Here is a 12,378-nt window from a genome sequence, read left to right on the forward strand (position 1 = left end):
CACCTCTTTTCTGACCACTCTTTGGGGAAGAACATGGGACTCATGTCTCCGACCTCTGTCTTATCTATGTCCTTAGATGATTCTATCTAGTTTCATGTCTTTAAATATTATGTGTGTCCTCCTCTGAACTCCAGACTCCAAGGAGCCTTGTTGGAATCTCCACCGTCCAATAAATTTCTCAAACTTAGCATGTACAATAAGTCTATTCAGTTGTTCAGGTCAAAATTACAGGAGCCACCTTTTAATCTTTTGTTGATTTCATATCCTAGATCTTATCCATCAGCAAGTCCTGTCCATTCTTCAAATTATTCCTCAAATCCAGTGACGCCTCAATTTCAAGGCTGCTATCCTATTGTATCACCGTCATTTGTCGCTGGGACTAGCACAAAATCCTCCTCATGAATCTTCTTGCTTCTGCCTGAGATGGCCCCAAATCCAGTCTCCACACAGCAGCCTCAATGGTATTTTTTTTTTTTTGTCTTTGTTGTTGTTGTTGTTGTTGCTATTTCTTGGGCTGCTCCCGCGGCATATGGAGATTCCCAGGCTAGGGGTCGAATCGGAGCTGTAGCCACCGGCCTACGCCAGAGCCACAGCACCGCGGGATCCGAGCCGCATCTGCAACCTACACCACAGCTCACGGCAACGCCGGATCGTTAACCCACTGAGCAAGGGCAGGGACCGAACCCGCAACCTCATGGTTCCTAGTCGGATTCGTTCACCACTGCGCCACTACGGGAACTCCTCAATGGTATTTTTAAAACCTAAGTCAGATTCTGTCACTTCTCCTTCACAATCCTCCAATATGTTCTTATCACACCTAGGATAAAATCCAAATTTTTATCATTGCCAACAAGTCCCATATAATTTGGCTTCTACCTTTGTCTCTAATCTAATTTTCTATTTCTGTCCCCATGACATATTCTGTTCTGGTCATGTGAGCTTTCTCAGCTGCCATGAACATGCCAGGCTTATTTCCTCCTTGGGATCCTTGCAATTACTCTTTCCACTGTCTGAAGGGTCTTTTCCAGATCTCTGATAAAGTTTGCATGATCTTTCCCTGACCATCAACCGAAAATGGTCCTTGCCCCCACTGCTCTTTTACCGCAGTCCCTCAATCTGATTATATTTTCCTCAGAGCATTTATTCATATCTGAAGGTACCTCTTTTATTGTTTGTTTTTACTTACTTTTCTCTATCTTTCCAAATAAATGTAAATTCCCAATAGGCAAGGAGTTTTAAAGTTTACTGTTGGATCTTCAGTACCTAGATTAAGCCTAGCCTATAATAGGTGCTCTGCTATAGTCTGAATGTTTGTATTTCCCTCAAATCCAGATGTTGATATTCTAAACCCCAAAGTATTAATAGGTGGGGACTTAGGGAGATGATTAGGTGAGGAGGGTGGAGTCCTCATAAATGGAATTAGTGCTTTTTTTTTTTTAAGGGCCACACTCGAAACACAAGGAAGTTCCCAGGCTTGGGGTTGAATCAGAGCTGCAGTTGCTGGCAAATAGCCACAGCCACAGCAACACCAGATCCAACCCACATCCTTGCCCTATGCTGCAGCTTGCAGCAACCCTGGATCCTCAACCCACTGAGTGAAGCCAGATATCGAACTCACATCCTCATGGATACTAGCTGGGTTCTTAACCTGCTGAGCCACAACAGGAACTCCAGAGTTAGTACTCCTATTAAAAAGATACCACAGAGCTCCCTCAACCCTTCCACCATGTGAAAACAGAACTAGAATATGAAAACTGTGAACCAGGGACAGGGCTTTCACCAGAATGTGATCATGCCAACACCTTGGTCTTGGTTTTCTCAGCCTCCAGAACTATGAGAAATAAATTTCTATTGTTTATAAGCTACACAGTTTGTGGTATTTTGTTATAGCAGCTTAATAGATTAGACATACTACATAGTGATTTTTGTTTTGCATCTTATCAATTCACCACACCTTTTAAATTTGCTTTCAAAATTGCTTTTTTATGTTTACATTTTGATGCATAAGGAGACCAGAAGATGTCTGCTGTATTCACTAACTCCAACATGCTATTCTTTTTTTTTTTAAGTATAATAATTTTTATGTCCTTATAGCTGGTTTACAGTGTTCTGTCAACTTTCTACTGTACATCATGGTGACCCAGTTACACATACATGTATACATTTTTTTTCTCACATTATCATGCTCCATCATAAGTGACCAGACGTAGTTCTCAGTACACAGTACACAGCAGGATCTCATTGCTAATCCATTCCAAAGGCAATATTCTGCATCTGTTAATCCCAAGCACCCCATCCATCCCACTCTCCTGCCCCCTCTCCCTTGGCAACCACAAGTCTATTCTCCTACTCTTTATTCTCCTAGTGATGTTGAGTAGCAGTGTATGTTTAGTGACTGATTCTATCTTTTTTTTCCCTCTCCCTAATGAGTCCTAAATATGTTAGTGTATCATAGATCGCAAGGGAAATTAACCACTTAGATGTGCTTTGGAATTGGCTCTTGAAACTAGAAAAAAACAAAACCAAAAAAAAATGAAAAAACAGGTTCTTTTTTTGGTCAACTTGCTGAAACACAAATTCATCGATATGAGGACTGTGATTTGAAGCAATTAGATCTGAGAATGAAGGAGAGTGAACTAGCAGAAGAGTTAGCCAGGTCAGGGCTGGTTCCAGCACATCAAAGATAACAGAACTGATAGCCTTGTGCACAGACCGATATGATACTTCATGGCAGAGCCAAGAGACTGGATGGCTGGAAGGTGGGAGGCTACTGATGGCCAATAACAAGGCGAGGGAGGTGATGATAGGGCTGAGCCATAAGAGTAGACAGTTATCCACAGGAGAAAGCATGATAGTAAAGGAGAGACAAACTTCCACTCAGGAAGTCTCTCAGATAATTCTTTGTGCAGCACTAGCCACACTCTTCATTTAACTTCATTGATTACTTAGGAATTTATTAAGTGCCTATATCTGCCTAGCTTTCTGATAGGAAGCTAAAAGATCCAATCTACAGCCTCAGAGTGATCACGGTCTTGTGTGTTATTTGTCCTTAATAAACCTATAAATTAATAAGTCTTTGTTAAGCCAAATAAACTTGATTTTGGAAAGATACAGGTGATGAAAAGTGGTTGAGGTCTGAGGACTCAAGGAAGGTTGAACAGAACAAAGGAAGACTTGAGGATGGACAATCCTTCTTTGAAAGTAAAGAATTGTCATATCTTTTCATTATCATATCAGTATTTATCCAAGGCATCAGTGTAACTGGTATTTCACTATAAAAATTTTTTTTTTCCTTTTTCTCTTTGGCTCACATCAACACAGGAACATGCATGAGGAAATAGGAAATCAGAAGTCAGGCACATCATTTTCCAGAGTGTCTGAAAATTTTTATATAGGGGATTTTGAATGTGGGCAAATGTTGATCAATGCTGTTCTTATCTTCTCTGCTCTTCTTTTTTTCCTGGGACTCCATGGAGAAGTTTGCATGACATACTGTTTGACGTAAAATCAGCATGTGCCCCAAGTAAATCAACAACAGCTGTTTTAAACAGCAGATTGTATCCCAAAATATCATCATGAACCAGGGGAGGAATTGCTTGGATGCTCGTGTTTTCAGATGCACTGATGGAGCCCAGCATCTGGACTCTCTGGCCATGGGTAGACCGATTTCAAGTTGGCTGAGAGATGATAGCCCATTTAACAGAGCAATGACCTTTAGGGGAAATTTCAGTGTCATCTCAGGGGTAGAGGTGCAGGCAAAAATGTGGCCCATTTGCAGTCAATGGAATCACGTTTCTGTGCTTAAAGCTTTGACTCAGAATCGTTGGGATTTCTTTAAATGAGCCAGAAAAGCAGTTCAAATCCAATTTGTCCTATTGAAAAACACTGACAGTAGTGTTCTAAAATGTATTCAGTGGCTTTCTCCCTCCAAGAATTCATCATATAATAAGGTGGGCTGATTATCTTCTCTGGTATCCCTAAGAAAATTTCTGTTCTCTGACCTATAGACTGTTTTAAGCTCAGGACAGAACAAGCCACACCTTCAGTCTCTTGTGTTGCCTCCTATTGGTTGGGATTCCTCTGGCAATGCCTGTGGCACTGCCCTGTGCTTTATGTCAGACCTCAGGGGAGGGGCTGGGCATTTCCCCTTTACAACCTAGCACTGCTTCCTTGAGCACTATGTTCCCCTTCCACAGGGCTCCCTAATGCAGGCCTTACCTGCTGAAACTGTTCCATTGAACTGCAGGACAACAGCTTCGATGGCAGGTGGCATAGGCATAGCTCAGGAGCTTCAGAGTGGACCCCACTGACCCAGGCAGGAGACCCTTCCCTGGGATCCTCTCTTTTCTGTTATTTTTTAGGCTTGCTGAGGGGCATCACTATTTTAAGTGCCTGAAGCTGCACTTATTCTCTTGTCTAATGGCTCCCTCCCTGCACAGGAAGCCTTGCCCACTGGGCACAATAAGTCCTATGCCACTCATACACATCAGGATCGCTACTTTCAAAAAACAGCAAGAGTTGGCAGGATATAGAGAAATCGGAACCCTTGTGCACTGTTGGCGGCAATGTCAGATGGTGCAGTTCTGTGGAAAATAGTAAGGTCACTCCTCAAAAAGTTAAAAATGGAATCATTCTGTGATCCAATAATTCCACTTCTGGGTAGATATACCCGAGAGAATTGATAGCAATGTCTTGAAGAGATACCCGGACACCCATGTTCATTGTAGCATTAGTCACAGTAGCCCAAAAGTGGAAGCAACCCAAGTGCCCATCAATGAATGAATGGCTAAACAAAACGTGGGGTATCTGTACAATGGAATAGTACTCTGCCTTGAAGAGGAAGACAATTCTGACATGTGCTACAGCCTAGATGATGATTGAGGACATTAGCAAAGTGAAACAAGCCAGTCCCATAAAGGAAAAATATTTTTTGATTCTACTTATTTGAAGTACTTAGAGAAGTCAAATCTGTAGAGACAGAAAGTAGAATGGTGGTTGCCAGGGGCTGAGAGGTGGGGGGAAATACAGAGCTGTTGAATGAGTATAAAGTTTAAGTTTGACAGGTGAATGGAGTTCTGGAGATTAGTTGTACAACAGTGTGAATGAGCTTAACACTGTTGAACTGACCCCTTAAAATGGTTAAGATGGTAAATTTTATTTATTATTTATTTATTTATTGCTTTTTAGGGCTGCACCTGTGGCGTATGGAAGTTACCAGGCTAGGGGTCTAATCAGAGCTGCCGCTGCTGACCTATGTCACAGCCACAGCAATGCAGGATTAAAGCTGTGTCTTTGACCTGCACCACAGCTCATGGCAACACCTGATCTTTGACCCACTGAGCAAGGCCATGGATCAAACCCGCATCCTCATGGATATTAGTTGGTTTCATTACTACTGAGTCACAACAGGAACTCCCTAGATGGTAAATTTTATATTACATATTTTACCATGACTGGAAATAAATAAATAAATAAATATATATATATATATATATATTTTTTTTTTTTTGGTAAAATGTGCCTGTAACCAGTCTCAGGATCTCAAGAAACTGCTGGGCTTGACCTTGTGGCCCAGATTCTCGGTGACATCACACCTGCCAACTTTGGATTGGCCGTAGCTAGTCCATCTCTCCCATGTGTACTTCCAGACTGAGGGTAGTCCCTCCCTAAGCCCCCACACCCAGCCATTGACAGGACTTTGGTCCCCCTGCTATTCTGGGGCAGGGGTTTGAACGTATCTCCATTGGCTATATATTCCCTAGAGGAGTTACTCAAAGACATCAGTCTGTCACTTATATCAAAGTCTTGCCTGGTGCAAGTAGAAATGTGACTTCAGCAAGTTCACTGTTCCAGCTAGTGTTCTCCCACTGTTTTGGTGCCCTTTCTTTGGAGTGCTCGGTGGGATACTTGAAACACTCACTGGTCCCAGATGTCTCTTGCCACACAGAAGACTGATCTGAAAAACAAAATAACTTATTTATTATAGGATATTTACTGCTAAAAAGATAGGAAAAAACCTCACAAATGTCAGTGCCTCTAGAATGCCTTCCAGATAGGTCCAAATCATACCTACCCTCTAAGGCACACAGCTCAAATGCCAGATGATCCTCTGAGTCAGAAGTGATCAATAGCTTCGTCTTTTGAATTCCCAAAGCATTTTATCTGATACTCTCTTAGGACATTTATACTTTTTATCCTAGATTATGGTTATTGATGCCTATCTGTCTTCCATGTAGACCCTGTCCAGTATAGGCTACTGTACTGTGAAATCTCCCACAATGCCTATGTAGGAAGGATGCTTAATGTGTATTTGCTGAATAGAAAATAGAGAACTCTCTGAAAGGGTTATGCTAACTCTTGAAAAAAAAAATTTGAAAACGGCAAAATTACTAGACCTGGAGCTCCTGATTGGTGCAGATTATCTTTGGACAGTGGTTGTGGGCTCTTTCTGGTTCTTCCCAGATCAGGCTCCCTGGGCAGCTGTGACTTGCCGGAAGCCTGACTCCAAGTGTGAAGTTGTTAATGAGACAAATGCAGAGTGATTTTGACCACTCACCCAAGCCACCACGGAATCTAATTAACAAGTGTGGTCTTGACCAACATGTGAGAATGAGAGTTCACATGCATGCTAACATTGCCAGGGAGACCTTTGGAAGGAGAAAGGAGTCTCATCGTGTGGCAAAAATGGTTATTTCATGGAGAGAAGCCGCCTGGTAGTTTTAATCAAGCCCAGGGAGAAATATCTGTTTGGCCTGGGATATCCAGGCTTAACTCTTTCAAGTGAATAACAAAGGCCTCTTCAGCTTTCAAAACGCATTTCTTCTGTCTGCTGCTCTCTTCTTCTTAACTCATGCTGAAGGTCAGAGGAAGGACAGACTATAAGTGAGGTTAAAAATAAATGTATTACCAATGCTGCTACTTTTCCCTTGAAAATTAATTTCTTTTCAGAATCCTCTTCACAGAAGAACTTAGAACACAAAATAAAATCAGTCCAAACAGCATCCAAGTTGCTCTTTCTCTGGGAAAGTGATCTTGACAAAACCTTCCTGGGACATTCCACTGGGCAAAGCACTCTTGCTTGTCTCTCCTCATAATCAGCTCCCCTGATTATGCTCAGGTTATGCTCCCCTGACCTCCTGGAACCAGCTACCTTCCCCTGTCCTTTCTCCTAGATCCTAAAGTTACTTTTCAGCGCTTACCAAAAACAATGGATATGGAAACCACATTGACTTTTACCTTCTGGTTTTCAGTCTTTACTGTGGAATCTTGAACAGCCAAGGAGTATGTGGATGAATCCCCAAAACTGACACCTCATGACCCCCTTCTGTGTAGTATGTATATTCCCCCTTTATTAGCTAAATAGATGTGCAAAATTTCTGTTATTATTCGATATTTATTTGGGTGCCAACAGTAATCAAGGTGCAAAACATACAATTAGGTCATATTTCTGCCCACAGGGACGTGCATGGTGAATGTAGAACAAAATGATCAGTGAAGAAATGCAGTGCTTAGTGGTTGAGAGCAAGGACCTGGGCCCATTCTGGTTTCCTTTCCCCAGAAGAACTGGGCAGAAGCCTTCTTCCTTCCTCATGGATCTCCTCCAGTCCCCACCCCAGCAGCCCAGTCCTTCTTTCCTCCCACATCTGATATGTTTGTGGACCTGAGGACTGGTTCTGGTTCTTCTGAATTCCTGAGCCGTATGTTTAAATCTTTTGTTCTAAAAGGTGCTTGGGTTTTTCTCCCAGAGATGCTGACCCAAATGCTACTGTTAAGTGCTCCCCATTTTGGAGGTGGAAACAGTGATATTCAGAGAGCAATGTCACCTGAGTATAAGAAAATGATTTTATGGGAGTTTCCGTTGTGGCTCAGTGGTAACAAACCTGACTAGTATCCATGAAGATGAGGGTTTGATCTCTGGCCTCATTCAGTGGGTTAAGGATCTGGCATTGCCATGAGCTATGGTGTAGATTGCAGACACGGCTCAGATCTGATGTTGCTGTGGCTGTGGCGTAGGTCGGAGGCTATAGCTCCAATCGACCTCTAGCCTGGGAACTTACATGTGCCAAAAAAAAAAAAAAAAAGAAAGAAAGAAAGAAAGGAAGGGAGGGAGGAAGGAAGGAAGAAAATGACTGCATGACAGTCACAGAATGGGTAAGAATGCTCTGGTATATCCCTTGATCTAACTGGTGAGGACTTGACTTTTATGAAAATATAGAGTTCTTGGGCCAGATTTATGTGGCAACTTCTATTTCCCCCTTTTAAATCCCTCCCCTCCCCTGATAATTTGACCTGATTCTTGAAAGTGAGACAGTAATTCTGGGACACTATTCTTTATTTTGTCTTTCCAGTCACATTTACTGAGCATCTGCTATGTGCACATCAGGTTCTCTAGTAGCGCACACACACACACACACACACACACACACACACACACACACACACACACACACACACACACACACACACACACATATATATATATACTACATGTTATGGAGGCTAAGTCCCATGATCTGCTGGAGACCCAGGAAAGCCAGAGGTATAAATTCTAGTCTGGGTCCAGAGGTGTGAAATCCAGCATGGTCTCTGGTGTTAAGTCCCCGTCTGTGAAGACTGATGTTTCAGCTCACGCGATCAGGCAGTGAGAGTGAATGCAACTTTCTTCTGCCTTGTTGTTCTGTTGGGACGCTCAGTGGGTTGACTGATTCCCAGCCACTTTGCGGAAGCCAATCTGCTTTGCTCAGTCCATCAATTAAAGTGCTAATCTATTCTGGAGATAACCTTTGCAGATAAACTCAAAAAGTAACATTTCACCAGATATTTGGGCATCTTGAGGCCCAGTCAAGTTGACACATGAAATTAACTAGCCCCACAGCTCTCTGTGCTGGGTACAAAGAATAAGAGCTAGGTCTTATCCTCAATGTGCAAAACTGATAAAATATTATCTCTTCTTTACTGAGAGCTTGCAATGGTCCTTTGTCATCCAGTTCTTGTTTTCTCCTTCACCTCTGCTTTTACCTGTTCTCACGAGGCCTGATGAGCTGCTTAGAGTTCCCTGGATGAGCTGTACTCTCCTAGGCCTCTGAGACTCAGCACAAGGTATTTCTTCTGAAGGGAATGGTCGCCCTGCATTTGTGTCTCTACTGTATGCTAATCCTTCACATCTGAGCTTAAGAGCTACCTCCTCTATAAAGCCTGCCTTAATTTCTTCAGTCAAGTTCAAATGCTCCAGAGTTCCTGTTGTGGCTCAGCCAGTTAAGAACCCAACTAGTATTCATGAAGAAGAGGGTTCGATCCCTGGCCTCACTCAGTGGGTTAAGGATCTGGTGATGCCATGGACTGTAGCGTAGGCTGAGGATGCAGCTTAGGTCCAGTGCTGCTGTGGCTGTGGCTGTGGTGTAGGCTGGCAGCTGCAGTTCTGATTCAACCCCAGCCCAGGAACTTCCAAATGCTTCAGGTACGGCCCTAAAAAGAAAAGGAAAAAAAAAAATTCTAATGTTCCTTCTCCAACACTCTCATAACTCTTTGTATACAATTTCACAAGCTTGCTAAGAAATGTCTCACCCCCAAACTCTAAGTTCTTTAAAGGCAGAGACCACGTATTTTTATTTTTCTAGCCCTGTTACCTTCCCCAGTGGTAGATGCTCAACACATATTTATGATTGAAAAAATAAATAATTGATTATAGAAAATGATTAATGCCCTAAGAGGGATAATGGTAAGTGGAAGCTGTCATTTATTGAGTGCTTTTTCTATGTCAAACATTGGAATGTGCCTTTTCTATTCATCATCTCCTTGTTTCCTATGATGCAGATGAGGAAACTGAGGGTGAGATGTTAATTAATTGCCTGACATGACATGGCTCAAAGTGATGGCATGAAATTTGGACGCAGGCCTGTCTGGCTGCTCTTAGCTGCCACATGGTGTTGTCCTCATTGAGACCGAGCTGACCCAGGAAAGTGAGCCTGTAATTTAGGATGTTACAGCTCTTTTGAAAAGCAGCAATCAAACCCATGTGTATTATTCTAAATGTATTGCCCATTATTTCCGAGTCTGACCTATAACCTCAGATGATGGTTTTGGAGGAAACAAAACCTTAGAGTTGAACAAGCCCAGAGAAGGCAGAGAGACTTCTGAAGTTAGGTCACTGCATAATGCACAGTGTTTAATTGATGCCTGATCAAATTCAAATCTCATTTAAATGTGGAAATTAAAGTTCTCTACAGTGAACTCTGAGGGATTTTTGTCAACATGAGATAACTCTCTTCCAAGATAATGACTAAATTTAATCTCACGTAAGCCTGATAACAGGCAATTCTCCTGACAGCCATGGAGCTCCTGGGCTGATGTGTGAGTGGTGAAGGGCTGAGCCATCTACAGAAGTCCCAAAGTGTGGAATCAGGGGGAAGTGGTGGCAGAGAACAGGACAGTTCCAGAAAAAAAGACTAGGCCTCAGAGCAAGGGCAGCTCTGTCAAAAGCATGTGCAAAGATGGTATTTGAAGTCTCACAGGCATTTTTGAATTATGCATTTTGCTTTTTTTAAATACATTTTGAAAAAAAAAAGATGCTTATGTTCTTTTTCAGCAATAGTGCCTCTGGAATTGGTTTTTCCTCCTCGGGACGAGATAAACAATATTCTTCCCTTACCTCATACCCTTGTTTAGAAACACTTGAGCCAAAATAGCTGTTGTCCATGATGGAGTGGGTGCAGAGAAATTTGCTAGAGACTGAATTCCTAGACTCTTACACACTGATTTAAAAAAAAAAATTTGAACCTTCTTATTTGGACTCTGCTAGAACTTGACTTTGATTGGATTTTCTTTCTTTTTCTTCCTTGTCCACCACTGATCAGGATTTGCAAGTCCCATGAGGACCCTGCCTCTTGCTCCCTGGGGCATATGTAGGGTGGGACCTCTTGTAGGCCACTGATGGGCAGGCCTGTGTGGGTCCTTGATGGGTGTTGCTGTGTGGTGTTGATGAGGATTGCTGTCTTGCTATTGTTCAGGACTTTTACCTGTGAGGGTCCTAGCTTTACACAGAGTCACATTGCAAAGCCTTGTTTCGAATTTCTGCAACTCCTCTCTCAAGCAGGCCTGGCCCTCCAAGGACACTCAAGATGAAGCAATCAGGCAGAGTTCTTTTGGTCATTTCTGGTGGTTTCAATCATTTGTGGTCCACCCCTGCATCTACAGGAGGCTCATGGTTCTGTCATTCCTTCCTGCCATTGATGCGGGCAGGATAAAAGCCCATTGGCTGCCAAGGTAGGGCCCCAGAACTGATCCACTCTTGGGGTTACAGGAAAGATGCTGTAATTATGGGTCAGAAGCCACCGTCATTTGCGTTGTAGACTCCTTCACTGAGGGGAGGATTACACAGAAATAGACAGCAGCGTTATCCAGATGGTCATGGCTCGCCAGACTTTTGTTGGCCCACCATGATCACCTTTCTCTGACCTTTGGAAATTACACAGTGCTGCATTCTCTTGACTCAGACTATGGAGAATAAACGCGGGTGGCTGAGAACCCATGCCCTGACATGTGCATTGTTACTATTTTATTATTTTCTTTCCTTCTCATCAATCATGCATTCCAAGAGTGTGCTAAGGAGCTCATGACATTGAGGGACACAGGGTTAACACAGACTTGATGATTGAGAACAAGAGAGAGGAATCTAAAATGACTGTAGAATTGTGTGCAACCGTCTGAAGGGTTGTAGGAGGAGCCTTGAGGGCTGTGGTAGGCAGCCAAGAAAGGCTGCAAGAAAAATAACTAAAGCTGGGTCTTAGAAAATGTGCCAGATTTGAGTAGGGGGGAGGGAAAGACACTCTAGGAGCCAGGAACAAAGAGGACACTGCAGGAAATTTTGATTCAGTGTTCAAGAGAAGTGGTACAAATCCAAGCCTCAGAAAGACAGGCTATGAACATCTTTAATTATGCACTGAGCTCCTGAGAGCACCCCAAGTTCAAGGCTAATCAACCATGACTATCTCACGTCACGGATCCACCAGGTGACCCCTCAAGGTCACCATGCAGCCATGGTGCCAGAACGCTGGGGTGCATCTGTGCAGCCATAGGCTCAAAGCTTGTCTCTCTTAATCACGTGACACTTGCTCACCCCTCATAACCCCTTTGAAGCATGCCAGACACAGGTGTGCTTTTGTTTTGATTGCAAACTCTCCATGAGCTGAGCGGCTGGTGGGACTTTTTGAATTGTGAGGCTGCTGTTGCTTCTGCAGCTGCTCAAATCTTTCAAAGAGCTAAACCCTGAGCTGAAGGGGGAGGGGAGGCTTTGACTTAAGAGCTTTAGTAGGAGGTGCCTTTTCCACCGCTGCTCCCCCCACTTTGGAAGCCGAGGGTTCTGGCCTCTTTCAGGGAAGA

The sequence above is a fragment of the Phacochoerus africanus genome, chromosome 4, assembly GCF_016906955.1.
Source record: "Phacochoerus africanus isolate WHEZ1 chromosome 4, ROS_Pafr_v1, whole genome shotgun sequence".
Lineage (NCBI taxonomy): Eukaryota > Metazoa > Chordata > Mammalia > Artiodactyla > Suidae > Phacochoerus > Phacochoerus africanus.